Raw genomic sequence first — 14,026 nt, 5'->3', positions numbered from 1 at the left:
GACTGTGCCCGGGCACACAGCCCCCTGACATACCGACTGTGCCCGGGCACACAGCACCCTGACATACCGACTGCGCCCGGGCACACAGCACCCTGACATACCGACTGCGCCCGGGCACACAGCACCCTGACATACCAACTGCGCCCGGGCACACAGCACCCTGACATACCGATTGCGCCCGGGCAGACAGCACTCAGGCACCCAGCTCATGCTCAGTGTCTTGGGTCGGGTACTGCAGAAGCAAGCTCTCAGGTGGGCGCCAGCAGCCCGGTGAAGTGATGCTGGCACTGGCAGGTGAACACCTGGCTGCGGTGCACTGAAAAGGCAAGCGACAAAGGGAAATGGCAGGGCACCGGGACGCCTCCACATCAGTGAGCGCTGGTTGAAGCCCAGCCTGTGACAGCTGCTGAGTGTCTGGACGAGATGGTCCTACCAACTAGCACCAAAGGAAAGAGGCTGAAGCCGCTCTGCCCAGCTCCTCCAGGCGGCTCCCGTCCTCGTCGCCCCCTCCCCGTCATGCTTCTCTCCATGTGACAGCTCCTGGCTTCTGCTGTCAAGCCCGTCATAGCCAGGTTTCCATGGGGTGGACAGAGGGAGGAGGGGGGACCGCCTTTCCCTAAAACAAAACACCAAGTTCCCCTGGCCGAGCAGACGGGACCTCGAAGGGAGCCAGTGGGTCCCCGGTTCTGTCCCCAATCTTCTTCCAACATTGGCAGCAGGGCTTTATAGCAGCACGGTCTGTGATATTGACTTGTGTGCTAAGACCAATATTTTAAAAACTATTCGTATGCATTGTACATGGAGAAAGTAAATAGTGTTTGTGAAGCTTTGTTTAGGGGGATGATGTTTGAGTGTCAGGGTTGCCAACACTGCTCACTAGCCACCCTCACTCTTCTCTTGCTTTGCACGTTCACTTGTCCGTGCGCACAGAGGCTCTGTGAGCTGGGCGCTGGCATCCCCTCCATCCCACAGCTGAGGAAACTGACGTGCAGGGAGGTTAACTGCACATGGTCAGCTGGGAGCTTGGAGTCAGCTGGCTCCATGCTCCAGGTTGAATGTACCCAGATAGGCCCCTCCCTTCTCTGAACCTCCGTTTCCTTGTCTGTCAGTAGGTGTAACCCCAGGGACTTCCCAACAAGGACGCCGTGAGCGGTCAGCAGGGCACACACTCGAGGATGGGCACTGCTGCTTTAGACCCCCCTGCAGCACTGCCCTGTGCCCCGCCTCCTGGACCCCAGTGGCAGACAGGGCGAGGCCTCTGGGCTGAGCCAGTATCAGCAAGCACATTCAAAAAAAATTTACAGAACACAAAGAGAAAGGACATAGGAACAGCCGGAGTCCCAATTCCCCTAACTCTCCAGGCACACGTGGTGGTTATGAAGAGCCCACCACGTCCTCGGGAGCAGCAGACCCTGCACATCAGTGCAGCTGGCCTCTGGCCAGGGAGGCCACTTCTCCCCACACCCGTCCTCATAGCTGCTCCTCATCACATCGACTCCAGTGCCATCGCTCCCCTCCCTCGAGGCTGCTCTGCTTCTGCATCTGGCTTCATTCATAAGCAAATGCCAACTCACGCAGATCCAGAGCTCCTAGTCAGCAGAAAGCTCTGGGCAAATATCAGCAATCATTAATAATCATTAATGAGAATTATAATGGGCAGGTCTCTCTTGAGAGTGGGCACCCAGTGGGCACAGAGAGCTGTGGCTGACCGCCCCCCACCCCCACACCCTCCAGGTCTTTAACACAGTCTGGGCTGTGGCTGCTTCTGTGTGGTTGGGACAGTCCATGTGGTTCTGGGACAGACCTGTCTCCTCTACAAGGTGTGGCTCTGATGGACAGGTGGCAATAGTGTTTCCAAGTTTAGGGTGTGGCTGGGTGAGCTGGTATCTAGAATTGGCTAGCATCCCATCTTTCTCTAAGCTTTGCAAGGAAGACGCATGAACTGGGGGGGTCTGTGTGGTCAATGTGAGCCCTGGCTCCTCCTCTTTCAAGCTGTGGGACCCTGGACCAGTCACCTCCTGCTCTGAATCTGTTTCTCAGTTTTCTCATCCGCAAAATAGGCATAACAGTGCTAACCTCACAGGCCGTTATGGGGCTTACATGGACTAACATGTGGTGCAGGCAGTTCAACCGATACAGAGGGGTCACAGGTTTCTGTTGCAACCCCAGCCCTGTTGCGTTGGCCAGGCCTGCCCAGGGAATGACAAGCAAATGCATGCGGTCCTGGTGGTGATGCCGAGGGGTGTGGGGCCCTGAAGCTATAAAATGCCTGGGAGCAGAGGTCCTTCCTGAACTGCGCCTCTGGCCATGGTGCTGGACCGTGGGAAATGTGGGCAATGCTGCTGCCCTACCCAGGCGCCCCATCCAACCATTCCAGGCAGCTTGAGCCAGGTGAGAGGCAAGAAAGTTTCAGGAAGGATGGGAGAGCAGGGGAAATACCGAGAGCCAGAAGGAGAACAGGAAAGAGAGACACAGAGAGATAGTGGCAGAGAGAGATCTAGATAGTGGCAGAGACAGAGAGATAGTATCAGAGAGCGACATAGAGAGATAGTGGCAGAGAGTGACATAGAGAGATAGTACCAGAGAGAGACATAGAGAGATAGTACCAGAGAGAGACATAGACAGATAGTGGCAGAGACAGACAGACAGAGGTGGGCTGAGAATCAGACAAGGGGGCCGTCAGTGACTTGTCACCAGGACAGAAGAAGAACTCCTGTGTTGATGTCACTTTTCAGCAGTCGTGGTTCCTCTGGAGGATATATTTCATATGGTTCTTGCCACAATTCTCCTTCCAGGTGCTCCACGCGTGGTCTCCCAGCAGGTCTGTGCGAGAATCCCACAGAGCTCAGATGGAGAAGCAGACCCATTGGGCATGTGTGTGCGTGTGTGCGCATGCACGGTGTGTTGTTGGAGGTGTGTGTGTGTGTGTGTGTGTGTGTGTGTGTGTGTGTAAATATAAGATATAAGATATATATGGATTCATGACAGTGAGTTGACTAAGTTTGGCATCTTGTTAAACAGCTACTTAGGGCTGTTGTCTGAAGAAAGGTCTCTGAGAAGTGGGGGAAGGAGAGCACACACCATCCCAAATGTGAGCTGGAACCCCAGGAGGACAGCCCCAGGTCTCATGCTTGTGCCTGTGACCTGAGAGTGGGGAGGCCCCTCAGGGAATGCTTGGCCCAGGGAGGGAACGTGGGGCAGCCCATTTTCCAGCCCCACTGCTCCCAGCCCCGGGCCCCTGCCAGTCCCCAGGGGGCGTTGGTGGGACCACAGTGGTCCGTGGCAGGCCCGGCTCCATCTCTTCATCCCCACCCAGGCCAAGCCTCCAGCCCAGAGAGACGTGGAGAGATTCTCAGATCAGGAAACCACTGGGGAGAGCTTTAAAAAATGCAATTAGAGGGAAAATAATTAAATCCAATTAAAAACAAGCCATGAGGGGAATTCTGGGGACTCCTGGCCGGCTGCTATTTTCTACTGCTTTTCCACTGAACGCCCAGCCACTCCACCCGCCCTTGGCAGCCTTCCCAGTGCTCGCCGGCGGGACTTTTAAGGTGGAACAAAAGAGGTCAGGCACCCACAACACCTGCGTTTCACTGTCCATGTCCTGCCCCCCACTGTCCTTTCCTGCCTCCTGGGTCACCTCCATGTCACCCCTTCTCCCTTTGGGGTGCCTAGTGAGTCCTGCTCTCCCCCAGTCAATCCGAAAGCAAAGACAGCATCTGAAATGTATTCACTCAGGCTGCCTCTAGATCTTCTGAGCCTGTGACCTTCATTCTGTGGCATCAGAATGAAGGTCACAATAATAACCTGGGTGCTTGTTAAATGGATTTACTGGCCCCAACCCATCCTGGCTGGTGGATCTTGCGACTGAATTTATAGGAAGCCCCAGGCAATTCTGGTGGCTGGTGGTCCTAGTCCAGAGCCCTCCCTTCAGGGAGGATTAACCCTGGGCACAGAGAGAAAGCCTGGCCCAGGCTGCACGAGAGCCTGCAGCACTGGGATGGCCGCTGTGGAGGAACCCCAGGCCGTGGCCAGCACCCAGGGGCAGGGTGAGGAAAGCAACAATACCTTCTGTGTCTTAGGGTCTGCTAGGAACCATCTTGCTGGGATGGGCTTTCTCAGGAATCTGGCTGCACTCCTCCCCTGAAACATTCATTCTCAGGTGGGGCCCAGCTGTTTGCCAGGTGGGGACTGAATTCCGGGCCGAGTTCCATGAGGCAGTCTCCCCAGGGCCCAGCCCAGAGCTGGCCTGTGTCAATGACACGGAATTGTTCAGGGCCGTCAGTGGGACAGCCGCAGAGGGATTGGCTCCTGCCAGGGCCATTTGTACACCCAGAGCAGCATCTGGCCCTTTGCATGACAAGCTCCTAGTCCTGGGGGCTGAGATGGAAGCCCTGCAGTGGGAGTGCTGAGGGGGCCTGTCTGCCCCCAAATAGGCTCCAAGGTCATTGCTGACCAGAAATCTATCCTCGGAGAGAGAGCAGTGCCTGGAGGAGGCACCATTTTTATTTAAAAATTTAATATTAAATGGAGAATAAGTACCAACAAAACAACAAAGGCCAAATGCTTAGCACTTTAAGGCACCCCCAAACATCCCTTCCATCCCCACTCCAGGACCTCTGTCCCCCACCTTCCAGAGACAGCTGTGCACAGGCAAGCATTTGTGTGACCACATGGTATCACATGATGCTCAAGTGTGCAAGCTTGTATGATCACATGATTCCAAGTGAGTATGAGTATGGGAGTGTGCGGGCTAAGTGCCCTTGTCTGGCATCTTACATTTTATACCTGCCCAAACGGCAGCGACTACAGAACAGTGAGGCCCATTGTCCCTGGTGGTCACACTCATGGAGGGACAGGAGCCCACCCACCCCCAAAGGTTCTGAGCTCATTCCCAGAGGTGTCTGGGCAGAAGTTACTTGGTGTTTTTAACTTCTCAGATACTCTCAGCATCCAGCCAGTGCCGAGAGCCCCACGGTGGAACCCAGTTGTGTGACTTGCCATTTTTCCTTTGACATGTCTAGTTCTGTTTCTACAATTCTCTTGAACATGAGATTTTTGTTGTACTTAATCCATAGTTGTTCCTTGGTGGTGACATTTGGGGTGTTCTCTTTCCTCTGCCTCCACAAACATGCTGTATACCCTGGGCAAGCACATCAGAGATGAATTCCTGAAAATGGAGTTTGTGGGTCAAAGGGCATTTGAATTGAAAATCCATTTGGATATTGTTTTTTTATGTCTTCACTGGGGGAGAATACAGCATAAAGTCTTGCACATTGGAAAGAGGGTGAGCATCTTCTCACTTCTACGCAGGAAAGTTGTATTGTGTTAGTTGGGAGCATGCTTGACTATTATTGTTGTTACTTGGAAATTCAAGTCTGAATAAAAGGATGGCTTTTGAGCCATCAAAAGGTGGACTAGGGAAGATATTGTACATCTGCTCTGTTCCACCATCTTTCTATTTGGAGAGACTAAAAGCTAACATATGGTTCTGGACTCCCTTGCAGCTAGCTTTCTGGATGCAGATGAGGCCCCACTAACTAGCTATTTTCACAGAAGTTGGACAGGCCCTGGTGGTAAGCAAAATCGTGAAACATGACTACATCCAGGGCAAGTGGACAGAGTCTTACACACACATGACACACACACATACATACCACACAAACTATACACACATAGACACACATACACACCACATCACACAGAGACATATACTTACACTTAGACACACCTACACACCACATATACACTCACACACATTACACAAAGATATACATGCCATATATACCACACCATACACATAAATACACATTCACACCACACCATACCACACATGCTAACACACACACCCCACACACGTGCATTTATGCCACACCACACATATACACACACCACACCTTGCACTCCCCTGGGGACTTCTGCCCAGCGTCTGGGCCGCACAGCCTTGGTGCTGGGCTTTGGTGATTGTCCCCCTGCAAGGAGCTCCCCCTGCAAAGCCTTCCTCTGTCCTGTAGGGTCTCGGGTCTTAGGACTGGGTCTCTGCATCACAAGGGGTGGGGATGGCAGCTGGGCTTGGTCCACCCACATCCTGGGACCTGCCCAGAGGCCCCTTCTGGCAGCCCGCCTCCTGTCCCCCCAACTCAGACCCCATCTATTGTGGGCCTGAGGGTAATGGTCTCCCAGAGCCTCCAAGGCCCCACCCCCTTCTCTGCCCCCTCCCCCCTCCCCCTTCCCACTGCGCTTGAGGCGGGCTCCTCCACGCATCAGATTCCCATGTTTGGTAACAGCTGGCTGAGCTTAATTAAGCCCCACAGTGCCGGTTCCACCTGGCAAGGAATTAACAACAATAACAAAATAGCAAACATCTGAGGAGGGGTGTAAGGAGGCAGGCGGTGGGGTGAGGGCCTCCTGAGGCAGCTCTCAGGCCCTCTCTGTCCCCGACCGACCAGTCCTAGATATCTTTTGTGCTGGCCTGGTGGCCTTGGTCTGCAGGTGCCTCCATGTCCTCACTGTGCAGGCAGCAGCCTCACTCCAGAGATCTCGGGTCTTAGGAGCTGGGGTCTCTGTATCAGTAGGGGCTGATTGTGGCAGCTGGGCCTGGTCCACCCACATCCTTGGACCCTGAAGAGGGCCAGCTTTGGGAGGCTTCATAGCGTGCGGGGTCCCTGTGTGGCTGTGCATGGCGTGGCAAGTTCCCACCAGGATCCAGGCAGAATGACACGTGAGCTGTGGTGGAGACCCCATGCACCGTGTTTCAGGAGTGGGGAGGCTGGGCGCTGGATTTTCAGTGGAAACCAGAGGGCTTCCCTGATGATGTTCTGGGCCTCCGCAAGGGGGTGAGGGCAAAGGCAGAACCAGTGGAGGGTCCGGAGCAGGGGCTGGGAAGAGCCACAGAGCCAACAGTGTCCCTGGGCAGGCTCATGGCCTGGGGAGCCATGGATTCTTTTGCTTGTGGATCTGGTGCTCTTCAAAGGTGGATCTGTGAGGGTCCTGAGTCCCAAGCTGCAGGGCTGGAGTTGCAGGGCGACTCACCTGGCTCACAAGCTAGTGCTCCGTTCACAGCACCAGATACACTTACCACCTCCCCAAGGTGAGAGTAGGGCTCCCCCAGGAAGCAGGCTCAGGTGACTCCAGAGAGAACCAGCAATGAGGACGCACTCTGGGAAGGCACTTTCCAGGAGACTCGGTGCCGGGCAGGACTGGTTAGTGAATTGTGAGGTTCACCTCAGATTGGTTTCTTTAAAAATGTTATTCATAACTTGTCACACATCGGCTTCCAAAAGGAGTCTGGGACACGCAAGAAAATGGTAGAATTGTGCAAAGTGGCTAGTTGATTGCATAAATTATTATACTCCAAATCAGTCTGAAGTTGTATTCTGAACTTCCTGGCACCTAAGGCAAGAAGGGAGGCAAGAAGGATGTGTTAGCTATAAATTGATGTTTGTATGTTCAGATTTTCCAGAAAATTGTAGGAAAGGAAGGAGCTTTCAAGAGAAAGCCATGAAAGGCCTGGGATGGGTCCCCCCTTCTGACCTCAAGAATATCAATTGACCTGCTTAAAGCAGGAATAATAATAATGTCACCTGCTCCCTGGGCAGTGGGCAGATTCAGGAGCACAGTGCAAACTATAAGAGGAGCATGGGACTGTCAATATAATGGTTACTGTATTACAGTAAGTTCCTGAGAGCAAGGATGTTGTAATACCTCCCGGTCAGGTCAACCACCTGTCCTTGTTTTTTCAAATCAGCCTTGGTCTGTGCTCGTTGTCCAGATGTAACTAGCAGGAGAACCCCCTTTCATTCTCTAAGTGTCTTGGAGGATAAATTTTATGGTCAATATAGCCTATATAATAAAAGCCTAATATGCTGAGTGTCTGGTCAACCTGTCGGCCATTCACCAATCAAAACATAATATGCTAATGATATGCTAAGGCAACTCGCTCGCTATGGTGTGCACTAGCCACGAGGGGGCAGACGCTCCAACCAGTAGGTTAGCTTGCTGCTGGGGTCCAGCTGATTGGGACTGAGCGAGACAGGCCAGACATGTCCTGGAGCCCTCCTGTGGTCCCTCCCTGGCTGGCCAGCATCTGTGTCCCTCCCAGGCCCTGATCATGCACCGGTGGGGTCCCTTGGCCTGGCCTGCGCCCTCATGCAATCCGGGACCCCTCAGGGGATGTCGGAGAGTAGGTTTTGGCCCAATCCTGTAGGCCAGGCCAAGGAACCGCACTAGTACACGAATTCATGCACTGGGCCTCAAGTATATTTATATTTTATTACTAATCCTATAAAATAAAGAGGTAATATGCAAATTGACCAGTACACCCTCACACAAGATGGCTGCCCCCATGTGGTCACGAGATGGCTGGCAGCGGGGGCAGTTGTGGGCAATCAGGCCAGCAGGGGAGGGCAGTTAGGGAGACCAGGCCAGCAGGGGAGGGCAGTTGGGGGCAATCGGGCTGGCAAGCGAGCAGTTAGGCGTTGATCAGGCTGGCAGGGGAGTGATTAGGGGGCAATCAGGCAGGCAGGCAGGCAAGTGGTTAGGAGCCAGCAGTCCCGGATTGTGAGAGGGTGCAGGCTGGACTGAGGAACACCCCCTGCCCAGTGCACGAATTTTGTGCACCAGGCCTCTAGTATATTAATAAAATGGGGCCTCTAAGCTCTAGGAGCATGTGTTATGAAAGAGTCACAAGACACAGTCCAGAGAACAAGCAGGGATGTCGTCCAAAAGATGTCACTTTGAAGACGTAGGTTGATTCCTCAGCTCACAGGGACCTTTATCCTTTGTCTCCAGGGCTTGGAGTGAGAAGAAAAGAAGTGAGTCCTGGCACGTGTAGCTCAGTGGTTGAGCGTTGATCCATGAACCAGGAAGTCAGAGTTTGATTCCTGGTCAGGGCACATGCCTGACTTTCAGGCTCAATTGCCAGTAGGGGGCATGAAGGAGGCAGCCAATCAATGATTCTCTCCAATCACTGATGTTTCTATCTCTCTCACCCTTCCTCTCTGAAATCAATAAAAATATTTTTTTAATAAAAAAGGAAGGAAAAGAAGTGGGAAGCAAGCTCTGGGCAGCTCCATGTACACTCCTTGCTGAGGGCACTTGGAGATTGCTCTCCTGTTAACTTTGGCAATAAATAGAACTTCTCTGAGCCCCTTATCTTCTCATCTGCAAACTAAGATTGTTATGAGTGTGAGAAATGGTTGGATAAATCAGCAGGCATAGAGCCTACGGCAGACATGGCAGAAAGTCCTCGTCATCACATGCGCATTAATCTTTCCACACTTTCTTCTTCAGTAAAACCCACGACTCACCTTTCCTGGGACGGCTCCCACCCTTTCCAACATGTGTGGGTTAATTACAAATTCATTTTGTTATCAGATATATGTCTTTTAAAAATTTATATTCCCCCTTGTGTCAGTTTTGGTAATTTATGTTCTTCAAGGGGTTTGTCCATTTCCCCTAGTTGTTGAATTTGTTGGCATTAAAATTGTTTGGGCTGGCACCATTTTGGGGCTCAGTCCATCTGATTTCCCAGATGACCTAATAAATTCATAATTCTTTTAAAAATTGTTTGTAATATTATCTTATTTCTCTTTTAATGTCTATAGGATATGTGATGATGTCCTAGCTTTCATTCCTTATGCTGAAAATTTGTATTCTCTCTCTCAGTAATCTAGCTAGGAGTTAATTTTATTAACCTTTCAAAAAACTAACTTTTGGATTTTTTTCTATCATTTGTTCAATTTCTGTTTCATTGATTTCTACTCTTTATTATATCCTTTCTTCTACTTTGAACTTAATTTGCTCATCTTTTTCTAGATTTTCAAGGTGGGAGCTTAGAGGTTTTATTTAACACCATTACAGTTTTTAAACACAAGCATTTAAAGCTAATTTTCATTTTAAGCGCTGCTTTGGCTATAGCACACAAATTTTGATATTTCATGTTTTCATTTCTATTTAGCTCAAAATACCTATTTTTTGTGTGATTTGTTTTACTTGTGGGTTATTTAAAAGTTTTTTGTTTAATTTCCAAACACTTTAGAGAATTTTACAGATATCTTAGTGTAGTTGATTTCCTACTGTACTACAACTAGAGACTATATCTTGTATAATTTTAATATATTTCCATTTACTGAGACATTTTATGGTGAATACTCCATTTGTATTTTAAAAATGTGTGTTTATTCTGCTCCTGTTGGGTGGAGCACCCCGTGAATGTGAGTAGGGTCATGTTTGATAGTGTTGTTTAAGTCTTTACATCCTGGCTGGTTTTCTGTCCATATGTTCAATCCATTATTGAGAGAGGAGTATTAAAATCTCCAACCATAATTGTGGCATTGTCTCCCTTTAGATCTGTTAGTTTTGGCTTCACATATTTGAAGCTCCTATTGAGTGTGTACTCATTTATGAGTGTTTTGCCTTCCTGATGTGTTGAAAATACTTGTATTTCATCTTCATTTTTGAAGGACTTTTTTGTTGCATATGGAATTTCAGGTTCACAATTTTGTTTTTAAAGATGTCATTCTACTGCAAAGAAGTCAGCTGTATTTCTCATCGTTGTTTCCTTGTATGTGATGTGTCTGTTTTTCTCTGGTGGCCTTTAAAGTGGTCTCTTTATTCTTGGTTTTAACATGTTCCTAAGTATGGTTTTTAAAAATGTTTATGTTGCTTAGGTTTTATTGATGTAATAATGGGTTGATATTTTTCATCAAACTTGGGAAATTATCAGTTATTATTTCTTCAAATATTTTTTCTGCCCACTCTCTTCTCATCCTGGGACTTATATATACACATAGACGGCTTGATCTTGTCCCACAAGTCACCGAGGCTCTATGCTGGTTTTTTAAAGGATCCTTTCTCTCTGTGCTTCAATTTGGGTACATTTTCTGGATCCATCTTCAGGTTCACAATTATTTCTTCTGTAGCCTAATCTGCTGTTAGACGTACCCAGTGAATTCTTCATTTCAGGTTCTGTATTTTTCAGTTCTACATTTTCCATTAAATCCCCCCTCCCCATAGTTTCCATTCTGTGGAGAGTTTCCACCTCTCCACTCGTGTTCTTTTGTTTGTTTGTTTGTTTGTTTTAAATTGTTCTTTTGTAATTTCAACATCTGTGTCATCTGTGGGTCTGTTTTATTCACCAGTGTTTCTTTTCTATTTTCTAGTTAAATTTTCCTGCTTCCTGGATTATTTAGCAATTTTTAATTGTATGCTGGACATTGTGAACCCCGTTATTAAGAGTATGGGTTATGTTTTGTTCTTCACAGAATGTCCAGTTTTGATCTGGTGGGGAGTTTACTAGACGTTTTGACCGTTGGAGCTTGGTTTGGGGCTTTGTTAGGGTAGCATCAAGCAATCCCTATTCTAGCGCTAGAATAGTCCTGCTTCTGAGTGCCGAGATGCTCCGCGTGGTCTCTCTGCTCCAGCGGTTGGAGTGCACAGTGTCTCCCAGCAGTGTATCAACATACACACGTGAACACATGCATACACGAATGTACACATGGATACACATGCGTGCATACACACGTGAGCATTGTCAACTCACAGCCCTTCGTGGTTCTGCCGGGTCTTATGGATCCTGCCTTGCATATGCGCAGCTTACGATTCAAAGACTCAGGGAACGCCATGCAGATTTCTGGGCCTCTTTTACACAGCTTCCTCTCTCTATAAACCGCAGGCACCTCGGGACCCTGACTTCCTGTGTTTCCTCTACTTGTCGGGACCACTGCTCTATATTGAAGCTCTGCTTCCCTGTGCTGGTTTGGGAGGGGCTTGCAGGCAGAAAACTGGGGTGATTGGAGCTGTCTGTTGTGCCATGTCTGAACACATTAGTAGCATGTATTCTGTCCAGTTCAATCGTTGTTTATAGTAAGAGGGTAATCTGATGCCCTCTGTTTCTATCGTGGCCAGAAACAGAAGCCCACCATCTACAACCTATTGCCTTCCATTTGTAATGCCCTTTCTGCAAACACCAGTTCCATCAAAGCCCCTCTCGGTCCTCTGGACCCCATTCAGGTGCTACGTCATCAGTTACTTTTCCCCATCCCTTTGCGGGTGGAGCAGTCTCCATGCTGAACCTTATCCCATTCTCTCAAGTGTCTTCGCTGGCTGTGTGTGCAGCTTCTGGACAGTGAGCACCTTGGCAGTCAGGGACTCTCCACTGTGCTCGGTAAACACCCTTCAGAGGCTGGCACGTTGCAGCTTCGATAAATGTGGGCTTAGTTATTGCGACAGCAGAGGGAACTGCTCTCTCTACCCCCGGCCTCTCAGAGTGGACATTGAAAAGAGTGGGGTTGAGAGTCCTTGACTACAAGAGATCCAACCCTTTCATTTTTTATATGCGGAAGTAGTCCCAGGGGAGTTTGGTGATGTATTTTAATATGCCATTCATTTATTCATTGTTTGACAAAAAATTATCAAGCACCCACCATATGTGAGGCTCTATGGCTAGAGATAAAATACTTTGCCCTAAAAACTCTGAGACTAGGGTGAGATGGAAGAAATAGTCGGGGGTGGGGGCGGAATAAATGATGTCTACCCAGGACCCTGAGAGGTAGGAGCATGGAGGGCCTCAGCCAGCTTGGTGAAGACATGGAAGATCTTCTAAAAAAGGGAGGCCAGAGCTTCCTCATCAAGGAACAAGAGCGGGAAGAGCATGGGTGGGCCAGGGAGAGGCCCTGAGAGGGTGGGTCTGTGGTGCACATGTGGTCTGGCCAAGGATTTGGGGCATTCATGTGCCAGAATAAGGAGGATGGACTTGAAGAGGAGAGGCATGGAAAGCTCTAAACCAAGTAGTGTGTTAGCTGTGCGCATCTCTCAGCCACCGAGGCTGCAGGAGAAAGAAGTGAGGAGTCAGGGGGTGTGCTGGGAGCTCTTACAGCAAGGAGCCATGAGGATTGAGAGGGGATGGTGGGCACAGGGGGACCAGGAGATAGACAGGGAATAAGATCCAGTCACTAAATGCCAACTTGCTGTCCCCAAGCTGGGGCCAGGCCCAAGATCTCAGAAGTAAACAGAGCTTCACAACTTTTCACTCCACATGTGTTGGGGAGTACCTACTGTGTGCAGGTGATGTGTGTGAACAGACAGATGTTTTACTCTTACTGCACAGCTCAAGAGACAAAGGCTCAGACAGGTGGTGTCTTGCTCAAGTTCTCACAGTACAGCTGACTGAGCTGGGGCAAAACACAGCCTCCTGACTCCCGACAAGTGCTCTGCTGTATACTGTCACTCTTTGGGTGTCCCCACAGTGCAGGGCTCAGTGGTGATGAATATGTGGCCAGAGTGCCACACACATGCTCACATGTGCACCATGCACACACACTCACGGGCACAGAAGCACATGTGCATACACACAAATATACTTGTATACATTGTCACACATGAATGTGAATGGGTACACATGTGTATATGCACTCTCACACTTGTGTGCTCACACTCCCATACACTTGTGCAAGCACACACATATGCACACAGGTGCTCACACTCACATACAATGTGTACATGCATACATACATGTACAAATGGACGCACATGTGCACGCACACATGCACATGGACACGTGTGCACCTGCATGTGCTTGCGCTCACACAATCATGCCTACACACACGTATGCACACAGGTGCTCACACTCACATACAATGTACACGTGCACACATACATGTACAAATGCCCGCACATGTGTGCGCGCACATGCACACGGACACGTGTGCACACGCATGTGCTTGCACTCACAGAATCATGCCTGCACACACATGTGTGTGTTCATGTACACACTTACACCCATGCACGCATGCACACACTCTCCTGGGCCTCTGTGCATACTCACAGTGCATGAACATTCTCACATATGTATGCTCATTCCCACAAATACACAAGCATGCACACACTTCCACACTCATACACACATGCATACATACATGTGTGCACACTCACGCATGCTCACATTTATACATGTATGCACACATTCTTACAATGTGAGCTCACCATCCCACACTCATGTGCATGTGCGCACACACACTCTGAGTTC

The sequence above is a fragment of the Myotis davidii genome, unplaced genomic scaffold (assembly GCF_000327345.1).
Source record: "Myotis davidii unplaced genomic scaffold, ASM32734v1 scaffold77, whole genome shotgun sequence".
NCBI lineage: Eukaryota > Metazoa > Chordata > Mammalia > Chiroptera > Vespertilionidae > Myotis > Myotis davidii.
The sequence above is the reverse complement of the archived record's forward strand: the minus strand, read 5'-3'. Positions refer to the sequence as shown.